The 14,772-nt window shown below is 37.1% G+C and overlaps 1 long non-coding RNA gene across 1 annotated transcript; it reads left to right on the forward strand.

Moving 5' to 3' along the window:
• The first annotated feature begins 7,734 nt into the window (after positions 1-7,734).
• Positions 7,735-13,631, forward strand: LOC132619082 (uncharacterized). The gene is made up of 4 exons (XR_009574506.1): positions 7,735-7,996; positions 9,753-9,846; positions 9,938-12,444; positions 13,436-13,631. It is a non-coding gene; the product is annotated as an uncharacterized LOC132619082 (long non-coding RNA).
• The last annotated feature ends 1,141 nt before the right edge of the window (positions 13,632-14,772 follow it).

Raw genomic sequence — 14,772 nt, forward strand, 5'->3', positions numbered from 1 at the left:
AAAATAATGGTTCTTGAAAAAAATGACAATAAATTGAGAAAAATTTCTAAAAAAGGGTAATCATCAATAAATTGTTAAACAAATGTAAAAATGTGTAAAAAATGTATTTCGTGCTCTTTAACGAATCAGGCCCCCCCCCCCCCCCCCCCCCCCCAAACGTTAATTTTAAGCACGTCGAGCCAAAATTAGGTGTCAATAGGGAGCACAATTCACAGTTAAATTTTGGAAGTCTTTTCAGCATGGATTGGGGACTCAGGTGAGTCTCAGTACTGCATTTCATCCGCAGACAGATGGACAGGCGGAGTGTACTATACAGACCCTTGAAGATATTTTGAGAGCATGTGTACTTGATTTTCAAGGCAGTTGGGATGATCATCTGCCTCTTATCGAGTTTACATATAACAACAGTTACCATTCCAGTATTCAGATGGCTCCGTATGAGGCCTTATATGGGCGGAGATGTAGATCACCCATAGGATGGTTTGACGTTGGGGAAAATCAGTTGGTAGGCCCAGAATTAATTCAGCAAGCAGTTGACACGGTGAAAGTCATTCAGGAAAGGTTGATAACAGCTCAGAGTCGACAGAAATCCTACACATATAATCGACTATGCAAGTTAGAGTTCGAGATAGGAGATCGGGTATTCTTGAAGGTCTCACCTATGAAAGGAGTGATGAGGTTTGGAAAGAAGGGTAAGTTGAGCTCTCGATATGTTGGGCCATATCAGATTATTCGTACTATGGGTAAGGTGGCATATGAGCTAGAATTGCCTTCTGAGTTGGAGTCTGTACATCCGGTATTTTATGTGTCTATGCTTAGTAAATGCATTGGGGATCCTTCCAGAGTAGTACCAGCAGATGATATCCAGGTGACCGAGCAGTTATCATACGAAGAGGTTCCAATGGCTATATTGGACAGACAGGTCCGTCGGTTGCGAACCAAGGATGTAGCTTCCGTTAAAGTTTTGTGGAGGAATAAGAATATTGAGGAAGTGACTTAGCGAAGGAAGCAATGAAGATTAAGTACCCGCATTTGTTTCCAGCAGTATAGGAGGTTCAGTCTGACATATCATCTCCCCCAAGTATTATTTCATTTTCAGTTATCGTGATTGGTCGTGTGAGACCATAGTATTGTATGTTGTAGTATATGGCCCTGTGTGGCAGTATTTTGGGTTGCTGTGTGCAGGTTGGATCGTATATGTATAGGGAAAACTTTGCCAAAATTTTTATAACCCATTATTGTTTGAACATTCAAGGACGAATGTTCCTAAAGGGGAAGAATGTTACACCCTCGTGTTCGTCGTAGGAGAACCTATGATTTTCTAGTCGGGTATGCCTTTGAAATAGAGCCCCGAGCCCGAGTTTGGAGATAGAAAGTGTCTTACACTGTGTACAAAGGTACCAGCAGGTGTTCCTGGAAATTTACAGGATTAGAAGTTGAACGAATCGAATCGACGCGATCTGAACTAAACCGGAGAAGTCTGCAGACACCAGTCATCGTCGACATGTCGATGGGCCATCGTTAATACGGCGTCGATGGGCTTCTGCAGGTGCAGGTCGACGGAGAACATCGACGAGCCATCGTTAATGCGGCGTCGATGGGCTTCTGTAGCCCCGAATCTACATGCAAAGGTCGACGGAGCACGTCGACGGAACGTCGACACGTCGAACCGTCGTCGACCCGCTCATTGAACCACACCGCTATAACTTTTTAACTCCCAAGTATAAATATAGGATCTACGACCTTATTTCTCATTTTCCTCCATCCCAAATCAGAGAAACCCTAGTATTTTCTCTCCCAACATTTTCCATCATTATTACTGGAGATTTGGTAAGATCCGAGCCCCGTGAACCCGTGCTTGTCAAGAAGAAGGTTGTTTCTAGGGTTTCTTCAAGTTGGAAAGCTTAGAAAGTTGGAGTTGAAGTTGATCCTTGGAATCTTAGGCCTCTCAAGGGATGTAAATGATTTATACCTTTGTATTTAAGTTAATTATCAAGGATTTTAGTTGTTTTAAGCGAAGAGAGGGTATTTCTGGAAGTGATAAGTTGATAAAGGTTAAGATAGTGATTTGGGGCTTTTTTAAGAGATGATTGGGACTAGATTTGAGTATATTTATATATATAAGTGTTGTATTGTTGTTGTGGATGATGTTGGATTGAATGGGAAGTTGAAGGGTTGTTAAGCTTCTAAGGGAAATATTGCCCATAATTTGTTAAGCTCTATTCGTATTTAAAATAATTAGTAAGCGAGGTAAATAGTCTAATTAAGGCCTACGTTATCTTGATTGTAGACTTATGAGCTCGAGGATTAGAAGTTGGACGATTGAATATAGTTCGAGGTATGTTAAGGCTATCCCTTCTTTCTTTTGGCATGATCCTATGATATGAACCAACAAGCAAGCAAACGAGCTTCCATATTACTCTACTCTTAGAAGCATTAGGAGTACTTCAGTCTTTGATGCCTCTATACCCCGATTACGATTGTTCCTTCTGTTCATGGGTCCAGTTTTATGTACACAGTTATTCATGCATTACATTCATTTACATATATTCATATGCCTATTGACCCGTGACTAGAAGGCGTTATATACACGTATATTATATGTATATGGGGTATGAGAGAAAAGCGGGAAGGCATTATATACGCATTACCACCTGATCAGCTGGTACACAATGATGATGATATTGATGATGGCTGCAGAGAGGCCGATGGGATATGAGATATGGATCGGGCTGAACGTTCCTCAGCACTATGACCTATATATATATGCATGAGCATGATTACCACTGAGAGTATGCATATTATGCGCCCACAGTGGCATTGTCAGTTACACAGATTTATGCAGATACATACAGATACTAGTTCATACAAGTATATGCAGATAGTCATTTCAGCTTATGAGTTCAGATCTTATTCATGATTCTTGTATGTATATGTTGTTCTCATACCTTACATACTCAGTACATTATCCGTATTGACTCCCTGTTGCTCGGGGGGCTGCGTTCATGCCCGCAGGTTCAGGTAGACCGACAGGTGGTCCAACTTAGTAGGACTTTTATCCAGTAGTGGTCAGTGCACTCTATTGATTCGGAGTTGCAGTCTATTTTGGTATGCTAGCCTTTTGAGATATATATGGATATGGGTATGACGAGGCCCTGTCCCGTCCCTTCTACAGCTTTTATTCCAGTAAAGGTCTGTAGACAGTTGTATGTATCAGTCAGATGATGTAGCCTTGTCGGCTTCTATTCTATTGTGTACAGTATATGTAGCAGCCTAGCTGGCTTGCACTGTTCTTTCAACATGTTTATGTATATACAGATTGTTCAGAGTTCATAATGTTGCCTATTTATGAGATTAGTTTAGGCCATTTGTGGGCCCTTGATGTTCAGTAAGATTCAGATATGCGTATAAGGGTGTTTGGTCGCTAGAGGTCAGACATTCGTCACGACTCATTGGTTTAAGTCGTGACAGTCTTGAGCTTTTAAAATCTCTCCTCACACTCATAGGGCCACTGTAGGGGCATATTATTTTGAGTCAATCGAGTCAAATGAGAAGCAATAGCTGAAAACCCCTTCACAAACCAACGATTGCAACTCGCTAAACCTACAAAACTCTGAATCTCAGTCACTGAAGTGGGCCTAGCCCAATCTCTAACTGCCTCGATCTTCTTGGGACCAACCATAATACTATCCTTGGACACAACATGTGCCAAAGATGCCACGGAACTGAGCTAGAAATCACACTTGGAATACTTGGCATACAACTTCTTCTCTTTTAATAACCCAAGAACTATCCTCAAATGTTTCTCATGGTCTTCCTTACTACGAGAGCACACTAGAATGTTATCAATGAAGACGATAATAAACGAATCCAAGTAGGGATTGAAAATCCCATTAGTCAAATCTATGAAAACAGCGGGGGCATTAGTTAGCCTGAAGGATATCACCAAGAACTCATAATGACCATAGTGGGTCCTGAAGGCCGTCTTTGGAATATCCCCGGCTTTAATCTTCAACTGGTGGTAGCCCGATCTCAAGTCGATCTTAGAAAAGACCGTCGTACCCTGAAGCTAATCAAACAAGTCATCGATGCAAGGTATCAGATACTTGTTTCGAATGGTAACCTTGTTTAACTGCCGATAATTGATACACATCCGCATAGAATCATCCTCTTTCTTCACGAACAACACAGGAGCATCCCAAGAAGAAACACTAGATCTGATGGACCCTTTACTCAAAAAGTCTTGAAATTGCTCCTTCATATCCCTCAACTCTGCCTGAGCCATACAATAAGGTGGAATATAAATAGGCCGACTGCCTGGCTCAAAGTCGATGCAAAAGTTAGTAGCATGATCAGGTGGCATACCGGGCAAGTATGTGCGAAAAACCTCCGCAAACTCACTAACTATAGGAACTGACTTCAGGGAAGGAGCATCGGCAGTCGTATCCCGGATATGCTCTAAATATGCAAAACAACCCTTATCCACTAACTTCTTCACCCGAAGGAATGATATAATCTTCTGAGGAGCAGAGCTAGGAGTACCCTTCCACTCTAATCTCTGAATTTCGCGCATGACTAACGTGATTGTCTTGGCGGGACTATCCAGAATCGCGTGACAAGGAGACAACCAAGTCATGCCCAAGATAACATCAAAAACTACCATATCAAGAATAACCAAGTCTTCCCACGTACCATAACATATAAAAGTAACTGTACAAGACCGATAGACGTAATCTACCACCACAGAATCTCCGACTAGAGTAGACATATGAATAGACACCTCAAGTAGATCACAAATCATATCCAAACCCATAGAGAAATATGTGGACACATAAGAAAAAGTAGAAATCGGATCAAATGAGGCTAAAGTTTCCCGATGACCGACTGAAATAGTAGCTGTGATAACCGCATCAGAAGTCTCTATCTCTGGACTGCCAGGGAAAGCATAACAATGAATTCATCAATCCTCAAACTGTGTGTCTCCATGGCCACCTTGACTCGACTAAGCTCTATCTCTCGTTGTCTGCGAATTGCCTCTATCAGATTGGTGACCACTTCTTTCGGGCTGATAACTGCCTTTGCTAGGCTGTGCACCACCCCTACCTAAAGATCCTCCTCAACTATTTGAAGGTGCCGGGGTCCTAGAAGTCAGGAATCGAGAGCTCTACTGGGCCCCACTCTGCCTAGATTAGGGACACTCTCTAACGAAATGCCGTAGGTCACCACACGCATAACAACCTCTAGGCGCCTGAGGCTGCGTCACTGATACGGAAGACCCAAAATACCCTTCACAATCTGCAGGTCGAGTGTAAGGACCTCGAGAAGTCTATCCGGCACTTAATCCGCTAAGCCTAGAAGAGCCACTAACTATAATCTGAAGCGCTGACTGAATGGGGCAGCCAGAGTGGTACTAATGACTTTTGCCCACATGGCCCCACCCCTAGAAGTCGAACTACTAAAATTGCCGAACTGACAGATCCTCTTATTATCAATCCCACTACGAGCCTTAACTCTCGCAGACTCAACTTTAGTACCATGATCAACTTCAGACCGGAAGAAAGATCCAGAAACCACTAGCTGTCAGTTGGCCACCTATAATGGAAGCACCAACCCCTTGACGAATCTTCTCACCCTCTTGGCCTAGATAAGAATAAACTGAACTGCATAACAGGCCAATGAATGAAATATGGACTCATACTCTACCACAGACATACCTCTCTGCTCTAAGTCATTGAAATCATCTCTCCTCTTGTCCCCGGGGGACGTACTTCTCTAGAAACACCTGATAGAACTGGGTCCAAGGCAAAAGAGGCGACTCAGCTAGTCGGCACTTGATACGCTCAAATTACACCTATTAATGGTATAACGCGGACGTTGTCAAATATAGTAACCCAACAAGGTTGGGATCGAATTCCACAGGGAATATGGTGTGAAAAGGTTACTAAAGTTGTAGGATGCTAAGCTTAGGTCTAATGACATGATCCGATGGTTTTGGTAATAGTTGGTTTTTTCTATGACTAATTGCTATCTACTTGCTTTGGTGGAAATTTATGGTAAAAGAAACTAAGGTTGTGTCCCCATTAGATAGAGTGTATGATCATGGGTATTGATCTTGATATACTTCTAATGGATCATTATATGAATGCACTTAATCTCTATATGAATCTCTACTATTTCCCAATAAATAAAGATTATCTCTTTCTATGATTTTCCCAAATATAAGAAAGTAACTATGAAGAACGATTAATCATGCCAAGTAAATTCTTCTTATTCCTAAGTGAATTTATTAAACAAAGTTTAAAGCTTTGAGTCCTTGTTATTTATTCTTACCAACCCTAATTATTTTCCCAAATAAATCAAGGTTTATGGCTTTAATCAATGTTTACAACCATTAATTATGAATGAAGAATGAAGAATAAATAAACCCAAATAATCCATTATGTGTATATCAATCACAACCCAATCACACAACACCCATCATTTGGTTCACAACCCTAGTAAGGAAATTTAGCTACTCATGAGAAAGAACAAGACATAAAAAATTGAAGAATTCGTAATTGCTTACTTTGGAAGAAAAGAGGAATTGATAATACTTGATTTGATGTTTGAACCTTAAAAACTAGAGAGTATTTAATGTTCTAAGCCAAAAGTCAAAATAATAACTGATAACTATTAAAACTCTACAATGACTATTTATAGGTTCTGAAAACGTGAAAGTTGCAGATTTGCACTTTGGTCCCCGTCGATACGAAATACGGTCCATAAAGTGAAATACGGACCGTAAACCAGTTTATGACCAAGTCTTCCTTCCAGTTTTGAGCAACTTCAATCTCTTGAGATACGGACCGTAAATTGGTTTACGGTCCGTAAACTGCCAGTCGTCTTTCAACTTCCAAAACTCCGACTTTCTGCCAGATGCTCGAATGGTTAAATACGCTTTGAAATACGGACCGTAAAGTGGAATACGGTCCGTAAAAGTTGTTCGTAAATCACCATTTCCTCAGTCTGCCTTTCTGGTTCTTCTTATTCTTTAATACGCCCATGGAATACAGCCCGTGTTTAAGAATACGGACCGTAAACAGAGTTTACGACCACTTCTGCACTTTCAACTATTTTCATTCCGAATCTGTTCCGTTTCCTGAAAAACACTAAAAATCACGTAAAATCACATAGACATGCTTAAAAACAAGTAAAACTTATAGCAGAAAAGCATCGATTGTGGCGTAAAATCACGCCACATCAACACTCCCAACTTAAAGTATTTGCTTGTCCTCAAGCAAGCCATACAAAACAACGACTCAATACCTAGATATGATAGAATAACAATGTCTACATTCACTACAAGAAAATTGACTTTTAACGACCAATTCTTAACGAAGGGACATGAATCCGGTCGTTAAAATGTATTTTTAACGACACAATTTTTTTCCAGTAGTTAAAAGTCAATTTTTAGTTTACTATTCATGACGGAATAATATCCGGACGTTAGAAATATTAATATCCAGTCGTTAAAATAATAATTAGAAAAAAAAGGCGCTATATGTTTCCCTCTTTATTTTCACACCCACGTCTCTCCACCCATCCCCTTTCCTCAACCCTCCGTAAACAGAGATACACTCAGCGTGCTTCTCTTCTATTTCCAGTTAGAGAAAAATCAACAACCAGAGATACACTTCGCGTGGTCTCTTTAGGTTTCTTGGGGCTTCCTTTTCATCAAGGTAAGTTTCTGATGTTTTAACTATGAAATTCTTTGTGAAATGCCTGATTTCTCCCAATTCCGAATTTATTATGATTCCATCTAGGTTTCTTTTTCCTTTTCTTTTCATCTACGCCCTTTGTTTGGATTCGAGTCAATTTATGCCGAGTCTAACTCTTTTCTCAGTTTTTTTCCGTTTCGTACGATTCTACTGAACGGAGTGGAATTGAATCGTATATTTGATAAATATTGAAGGTGATCTTCAAACCCCTCAACGCCCCGCTCTCTGCAAAGGATCAGGTAATCCTTTTTTAGTTTTAGTGCTTTTGTTGTTTAGATTCTTGTATTTGTGCTAGAATATCTTAGATTTTTTTTCTCTTTTCCTATTGCAGTTGGGTATATTTCCCCTTTCTTATGTTCTTTAACTCAAAATAGAAAAGCATGACAATATCAATTTCATTTCAGTATTATTTTTCCACTTTCCCTTTACTTGTTTTTCTGCCTTAGTATTTTTTTCCTTTTTAGCAAGGTGATTACGCATATGCCACTTTAATTTGTGATTTTTCAATTAGAGTAAATATTGTTAAAGTCAAAACCTGTTAGCATATACGGGTTGTTAGTAAAACAAATCCTCCTTTGGTCTTCAATATCAAAGGAGGGGATATGATGATTATTATTGAATAAATTTGTTAATCTGATAATTTCTAAGGTTATCAATGATCTCCATCCCCAACGACTAATTGTGGAATTGAGTTGTTTTAGTTATTCCAATGATCTCCCTGTTTGTCAAATATATCGAGACATACCTTTTGTGACTTTATTTTTGGGTCAATATTGAGTACTCCTCTTGAACCAAGTTCAATGCTACAAATTTCCTATTGGTTTGAATTATTTCCATCGGATTAAGGTCCAGCTGAGCGCTGCCTCTCCAAGGTTTTTAAAATCATCTTTTTCGTAGTTTGAGTTTGTCGTAGCATGTGCTGAAAAGGACAAAATATCTGTCCTCCTTCAAGAGTGTAATTCTACCTTATAATATGATACAAATATGTTGGTGTGAACTGCATCATTTAACATTTCCTCATTCCTGCTTTTCCTATTTCTTTTCTTGTTGTTCAGGTCACGACAAATTTAAGTTGTTGCACTAATAAGAGAATATCAATCGAACAATCAAGATGAATCCAAAATATTGTTTGATAGCTTAATGAAGAAAATATTAGGTGAGCAAAAAAAAAAAAAAGAAAACAAACTTAATAAACTTAATGTCTGCAGCTGCTGCAGTATTTTGATAGAATTATTTTTACTTTTTCCATCCTATGTTTACTTATAAAGATTTGACTTGTCTTTTAGGAATATACTTAGATAGATTTTCTCTACATTTGCAATACAAAATCACGTTTATCATGGCCAGAGAGCTAAATGAGTTGAAAACATTTACAGGATTATATTCTTACATCTCCAAAAAATAGATGATCTCTCTATATGGACTGCAATTAGCCTTATCTGCTGCATAGCGCTTACAGCTACTAATTCTTGCCTTAGTTGCTAGACTGTTGTAACTTGTATTGTTGCCTTAGCTTGATAGCTTCTGCTTAGTGCTTACAGCTGCTGCAACTTGCCTACATTAGCATATAATCAAAGTATTGATAAAATAATGTGTATGTGTGATCTTTTGCATGAACAATGATCCTTGATAACTGTTAAGGGTTCGATGATATTCCTCTTTTACATTTGATGTTAAGTTAACGAGAAATTCAACTTAGCAGCATGCCGTATATACCTGTTTTTTCTCAAAAATAAATATTTCCTCCCACGCTTGATTCTTCTAAGTAAAATATAGTTTGAGCACGTAATGTTCTCTATAATTCAAAGCCTTGACGTGCTCTCATCTTTGGAACTAACTAGCTTTTCATAAATGACTTAAATATGTACTTTTAATTGCCTGTTGCTTTTCTCCTTCTCCCCACCTGTTAGTGAATTCTCCTTTATTTTACCGTACAATGTCTTGTGAAAATACCATGCAAAGAGACATCTGAAACTCAAGTCACATTCCAAACAGATATGATCAAAGACTGTTGTTGCCTTAGTTGCTGCTGCCAACTGCTGAAGTGCTGGTTTAAGGCTGTTATAAGTTTAGCTGCTGCTGTATAATAGTATGTTTCATTCTGAATCTTCTTTTGTTAATAGGTATATATTTAGGAGGAAAATGAGTAGATTGTTTAAAGTTGGGAATTTATTCTTCAGTCACAAAACACATAGTTGTGTTAAAAGAAGAACTCCAGCCTTCTCTCGTTACCGCTCATCGCTCATCGAACCTGCTCGTCTGTTGGTCTGGCTCTTGTCAACTACTACTGATAAGAAAAACACATTCTTAGAGTGTTCTTCTCATCAAGCTAAGTTTCTGGTTTTGTATGTGTATTAATGAATTTGGTTCTATGGTGCATCTTATTTCTTTATTCTTCTTTTTCTTTTACTTATGGGTTGTTGTTGATGGTGTTACTAACTAATTGTACGTCGAGGGAGGTTCACTTGCAGGTATTGTTTATCATCTTAGTCAGTTTCCACCGAACTCTTTGCCAAAGGACCTTTTTTTTTAACTTACGCAAGTATAATTGGGGGCCAAGGTAAGTTTCTGCTTCTTTTTCTAACTTTTTGCTAGATCAGTTCTTTTCAACTCCTCTATGGATTTTTTCAATTCCACCACTTTGGATGAAGTCACCCCTTTTTCATTGCTAATTTAACTGAGAAAAAATATGATTTTTCTTCATCATGAACAATTTAAGGGGAGAAAAATTCTTATTGAAGAGTGATTCGCTCATCAAAATGGCTAACCGCTCAAATTCACAAATGACAAAATAACAGTCCCTGCATCCAATAAACAACTCCTCCACACACATGAATCAGAACTAAACTGATAGTTTAATTCTTTAAACAACCTCAAACAAAGACAACAATGTCAGTGGCAGGAGAACTAGAGAACTTCATTATAGAAGAATAAGAAAAAGGATGGTATAAGTACCACCATTAACATGAAAGTTCAGAGGACATCCTATGAGACGAACAATAAATTAGATTTAGCCTCCACATACGTAGATATAGGAATACACATGCAACGTGATTAAGAAATAAGTAAATGATCAAGAAAACAATTTAAGGGAGGAAATGATATACTGAAAAACACTATCATTGTGTTACTAAATTCGGGAAAATAGTGGATTTTGATTCTTTAATACATTAAACTTGTTATAATTAAACCTTTCAACTACTTCAAATCATTACTCTTAAAGTTTCCTTTTTTTCTTGACAGTATAGAGCCTGTTTGGATGGACTTATGGCTTATAGCCAGTGGCGGAGCCAGAATTTTCAGTAAGGGGGTTCAAAAATACGAAGAAGCCAAGGGGGTTCAACATCTACTATATATACAAAAAAATAATTTTAACCTTCAATATACACTGTAATTTTCTGCCGAGTGAACCCCCTTCGTAACACTTGGCTCCGCCCCTGCTTATAGCTTATAAGTCATAAGTTAGAAATTCTAACTTATGACTTTTGACTTATTTTTGTTATTTTGGCATAAATAAAATGTTCTTAAAAGGACTTTTTTATCGAATCCAAACATTACAAAAGTGCTTAAAAGATATTTTGGCTTAAAAGCATCTAAAATAAGTCAATCCAAACAAGCTCTATAGCAGGTAAAGGATCAACTCTGATACTTAAGAAACTCAGAGTAAACATAAACAACACAAAGTATTAAGTCTATACTACTTAAACGGGTGGATGTAGGAAACATAATTCCTCTCTTGAAGGAAAAATTATGGTAGACAGTCAATTAGGAAAAAAAGTTGGTTTTGTAACAAAGTAAATATTGTTGAATAAGAATATATGATATGAAGCAATATTTAGGGTATTTTCTTATTTTTGTAGTTTCTCGGACTTTGGTCTCTACAGGCATTTCTGAAATTAATTTGTTGCGGTATTTTGTATTTTCTGCTGCATGTTTTAGCATTTTCTGCGTTTCTGGTTCTGCTTTACTTTCTGCAGTTAATGGAGTATCAGTCCATTTTTTAAAATAGAATGCGTTGGAAGAAGCTTGTTACATAACTTCTGAAGTTTGTTGGTGTTTGTGGGTTTAACTATGATTCTTTGTTGGTGAATAATACTAGTGAAAAAGATGTATAATAATGGCGAAAAGGATTTTAATGTGTTTTTGGCGATTTTTCAATTACTGTGTTTATGTAACTTTTCTGCAACATCTCTTAATTGTTCATGTTGGCTGGTAGCTGTTGCCCGTGAAAAGGATGAGTTGGTCGGACCTTTTAATATATAGTAACATTCTAGAACTATTTAAAAGATTCATCTCTTTAAACCTTACCTTCATCATCATCATGCTCAATTACAACTCAATAGTTATAAGCATCACTTGAAAGCATGATCTAGTGGTTTTAGCAGTGTTATGAGTACCAACTTCAAACATCTCTGATGTCTTCTGTTTGTAGTTAAGAATCAGTGTATCTGGAATGGAGTTGCAAAGTTTGGTATTTTTTACAAATGTCACCTGCCTTGTATGTGATTTTGTAGCGTTCTATTAGTTTTATAACCATGGGTAATGACAGACTGAAACCAGCTCATTTCTAAAAACTTGAAGGATGTTTTTTGTTTACAGTGATCCTTTAAGTATGCAGTCGAAGTAATGATTATACTGTAGGGATGTTCTGGACAAAGCTCTTATATCTTCACTTGAATGGTAAAAAGTGAGTATTTAACAAAATAATCCTGAAGTATACTATAAAGTTTAAGTGCATCCGTAATGTATTTTCTTACGGTATGGTGTTCCTTTGACTGATACCTTTAAACAAAGACGAATCTAAAGTATGATTTTATTATATGCATGCATTTTAAAGCAATGGGTTAGTTGGACCAAATAGTTGATACCTTTTTCAAATAATTTTTATCTATCAGTAAATTTTCTGATTTGCAAATTTTGATTTGAAAGTATGCATCTTTTTTGTAAGTAACTTCAAAGCTTTTGTCGAAGACTTCCAGTTCTTTTGAACTTTAAGTGAAGTAAATTTTTGTTTGCTCTTATAGTGTCCCTAGACTTAGATGAGGATACTGGATGCTTGAAGTGGAATATTTTCACGTTTGTACTATGTCTCCGTCTTTTTAGAGCTCCATATTGGTCCAAAGTGCGGCAGTGATATCTATGTTTGTTGTTCTTCTTTCAATGTTTGATGTTCTTCTTTCAATTTACGCTCTTGTCATTTCAGAATCTATCTGCAAGTAAAGTTCGTTGTCTTAGTTATCAATGGGGAAGATTTACGCTCACCGTCTTTTTTTCTTCTTTAAAGTCAAAATTTGAGGGTGCAAGAAGCAACAACCTGAGTTTCATATATTATAATCATGCCATAATCATGCAAAGCTCCAAAACTTTGAATTAGACAATAGAAGTCTCACCTTCATTAATAATGGATAATGAAGTTCAAGTGTGCGTATAAAGTTTAGGTTCCTGAACATTACTCTAAAAAGATAAACCAGTTATTCACTAGGACACAATTCTCTATCTTTATTTTTGGAAATCATCTAATTTTGTTGGGACTATGCGATAGATATATAAGTTATTGTTCACATGCTTTTTTAGAAACTTTAATGTTTTGCATCCTGGTAAATACGTTTGAGGAATTATGTTTCTTCTTTAAGAGTTTATTGTTACTAAACTGGCATAAACTTGTTTTTTCCTTACAGTTCAAGAATTTGAAGATGGAAGAATCTATCGTTCATGAAAGTAAGGAGCAAGTTGAAGTTCAAGAGGGATTTTTATTTCGTTAGGGGAGGTTTAAAGACAATATCTTATGCATATATGCTGCAAATTTTCTCTTTTTCGTCATTGATAAGATGTCATATAACTTGGATATGGTATATCTTTCTTTAATTAGTTCTTTGTATTAACAACGAAGTTTTATATGGAATATTTGTTATTTAGTATTTTTTCAGATGTGTTTGTGCATGAAATAATTATTATTAATCAGTAGTATAAATTTTTGTATAATATCAAATATTTAAATGGCAATTAACAACTAAGAATTTGGTCGTTAAAAGTATTGGTGTTGAAAGTGATATACGATTAACGAAAGGAATTTCGGTCGTTAAAAGTACTTCTGCAGGTTGAATTAGTTATTGGTAAAAAAGGTTTAACGACCGGATGACAAATTAGCGAAGGGAAAAACCGGTCGCTGAAAAGGACATATAACGACGGGAATTTATGTTGTCGTTAAATGTTCTTTAACGACCGGATTTCCGGTCGTTGACTTTTAACGTCGGAGCTTTTAATGACCGGTGACGACCGGTATTTTTATGGTCGTTCTTGACATTTAGCGACCGGATTTTGACTTTTAATGACCGAATTTCCCCTCGCTAAAGGCCTTTTTTCTTGTAGTGATTGGTTTTGACTCTGAACTACTGTCATGCATGTTTTTCTTCAAAGGACCGCCCTAATTTTCTATTTTAAAGCAATATACATAACTCAAGAACGCTATGACTAACAATGAAGCTTCAATGCATGACATTACATTATCGAACACATTATGATGCACACAAACACTACTTTAGGCGGTCACTTTATTTTGCTCAATTCTCATCCTTATGCCCTTACATAGACCAAAGAATGTCCCAACACACATATATATAACAAGAATGGGACAAAGACGAAAGAGAAAAGAAAAACACTCACACTCACACTCACAAAGAAATTCATATCTACACATGCAAATACCATAGGCTTGCCCTTATTTTCTATGTTTTCATCCTAGGCTTGTTCAGTTGTGATCACATTAGGACTTGTTTCGACTTGTAATGTAGGCTTACAGACGGGTAGGATACTTTTTGGATATTAGTGACTTTCCCCTCCTTGAACACTACAACATCTCTTCACCTTAATTCACCCCTTTTCTTTCCAACCCCTTTTATTTTGTTTCAAGTTTTCGACCTCGATGTGGTTTTATTCCTATCCAACTTGCAAATCTTTTTGTGTTACAATTTTCTAATTTTTTTTCTTTTTTTCAATTTTTTTTATATGCAACTAC

The sequence above is a fragment of the Lycium barbarum genome, chromosome 11 (genome assembly GCF_019175385.1).
Source record: "Lycium barbarum isolate Lr01 chromosome 11, ASM1917538v2, whole genome shotgun sequence".
Taxonomy (NCBI): domain Eukaryota; kingdom Viridiplantae; phylum Streptophyta; class Magnoliopsida; order Solanales; family Solanaceae; genus Lycium; species Lycium barbarum.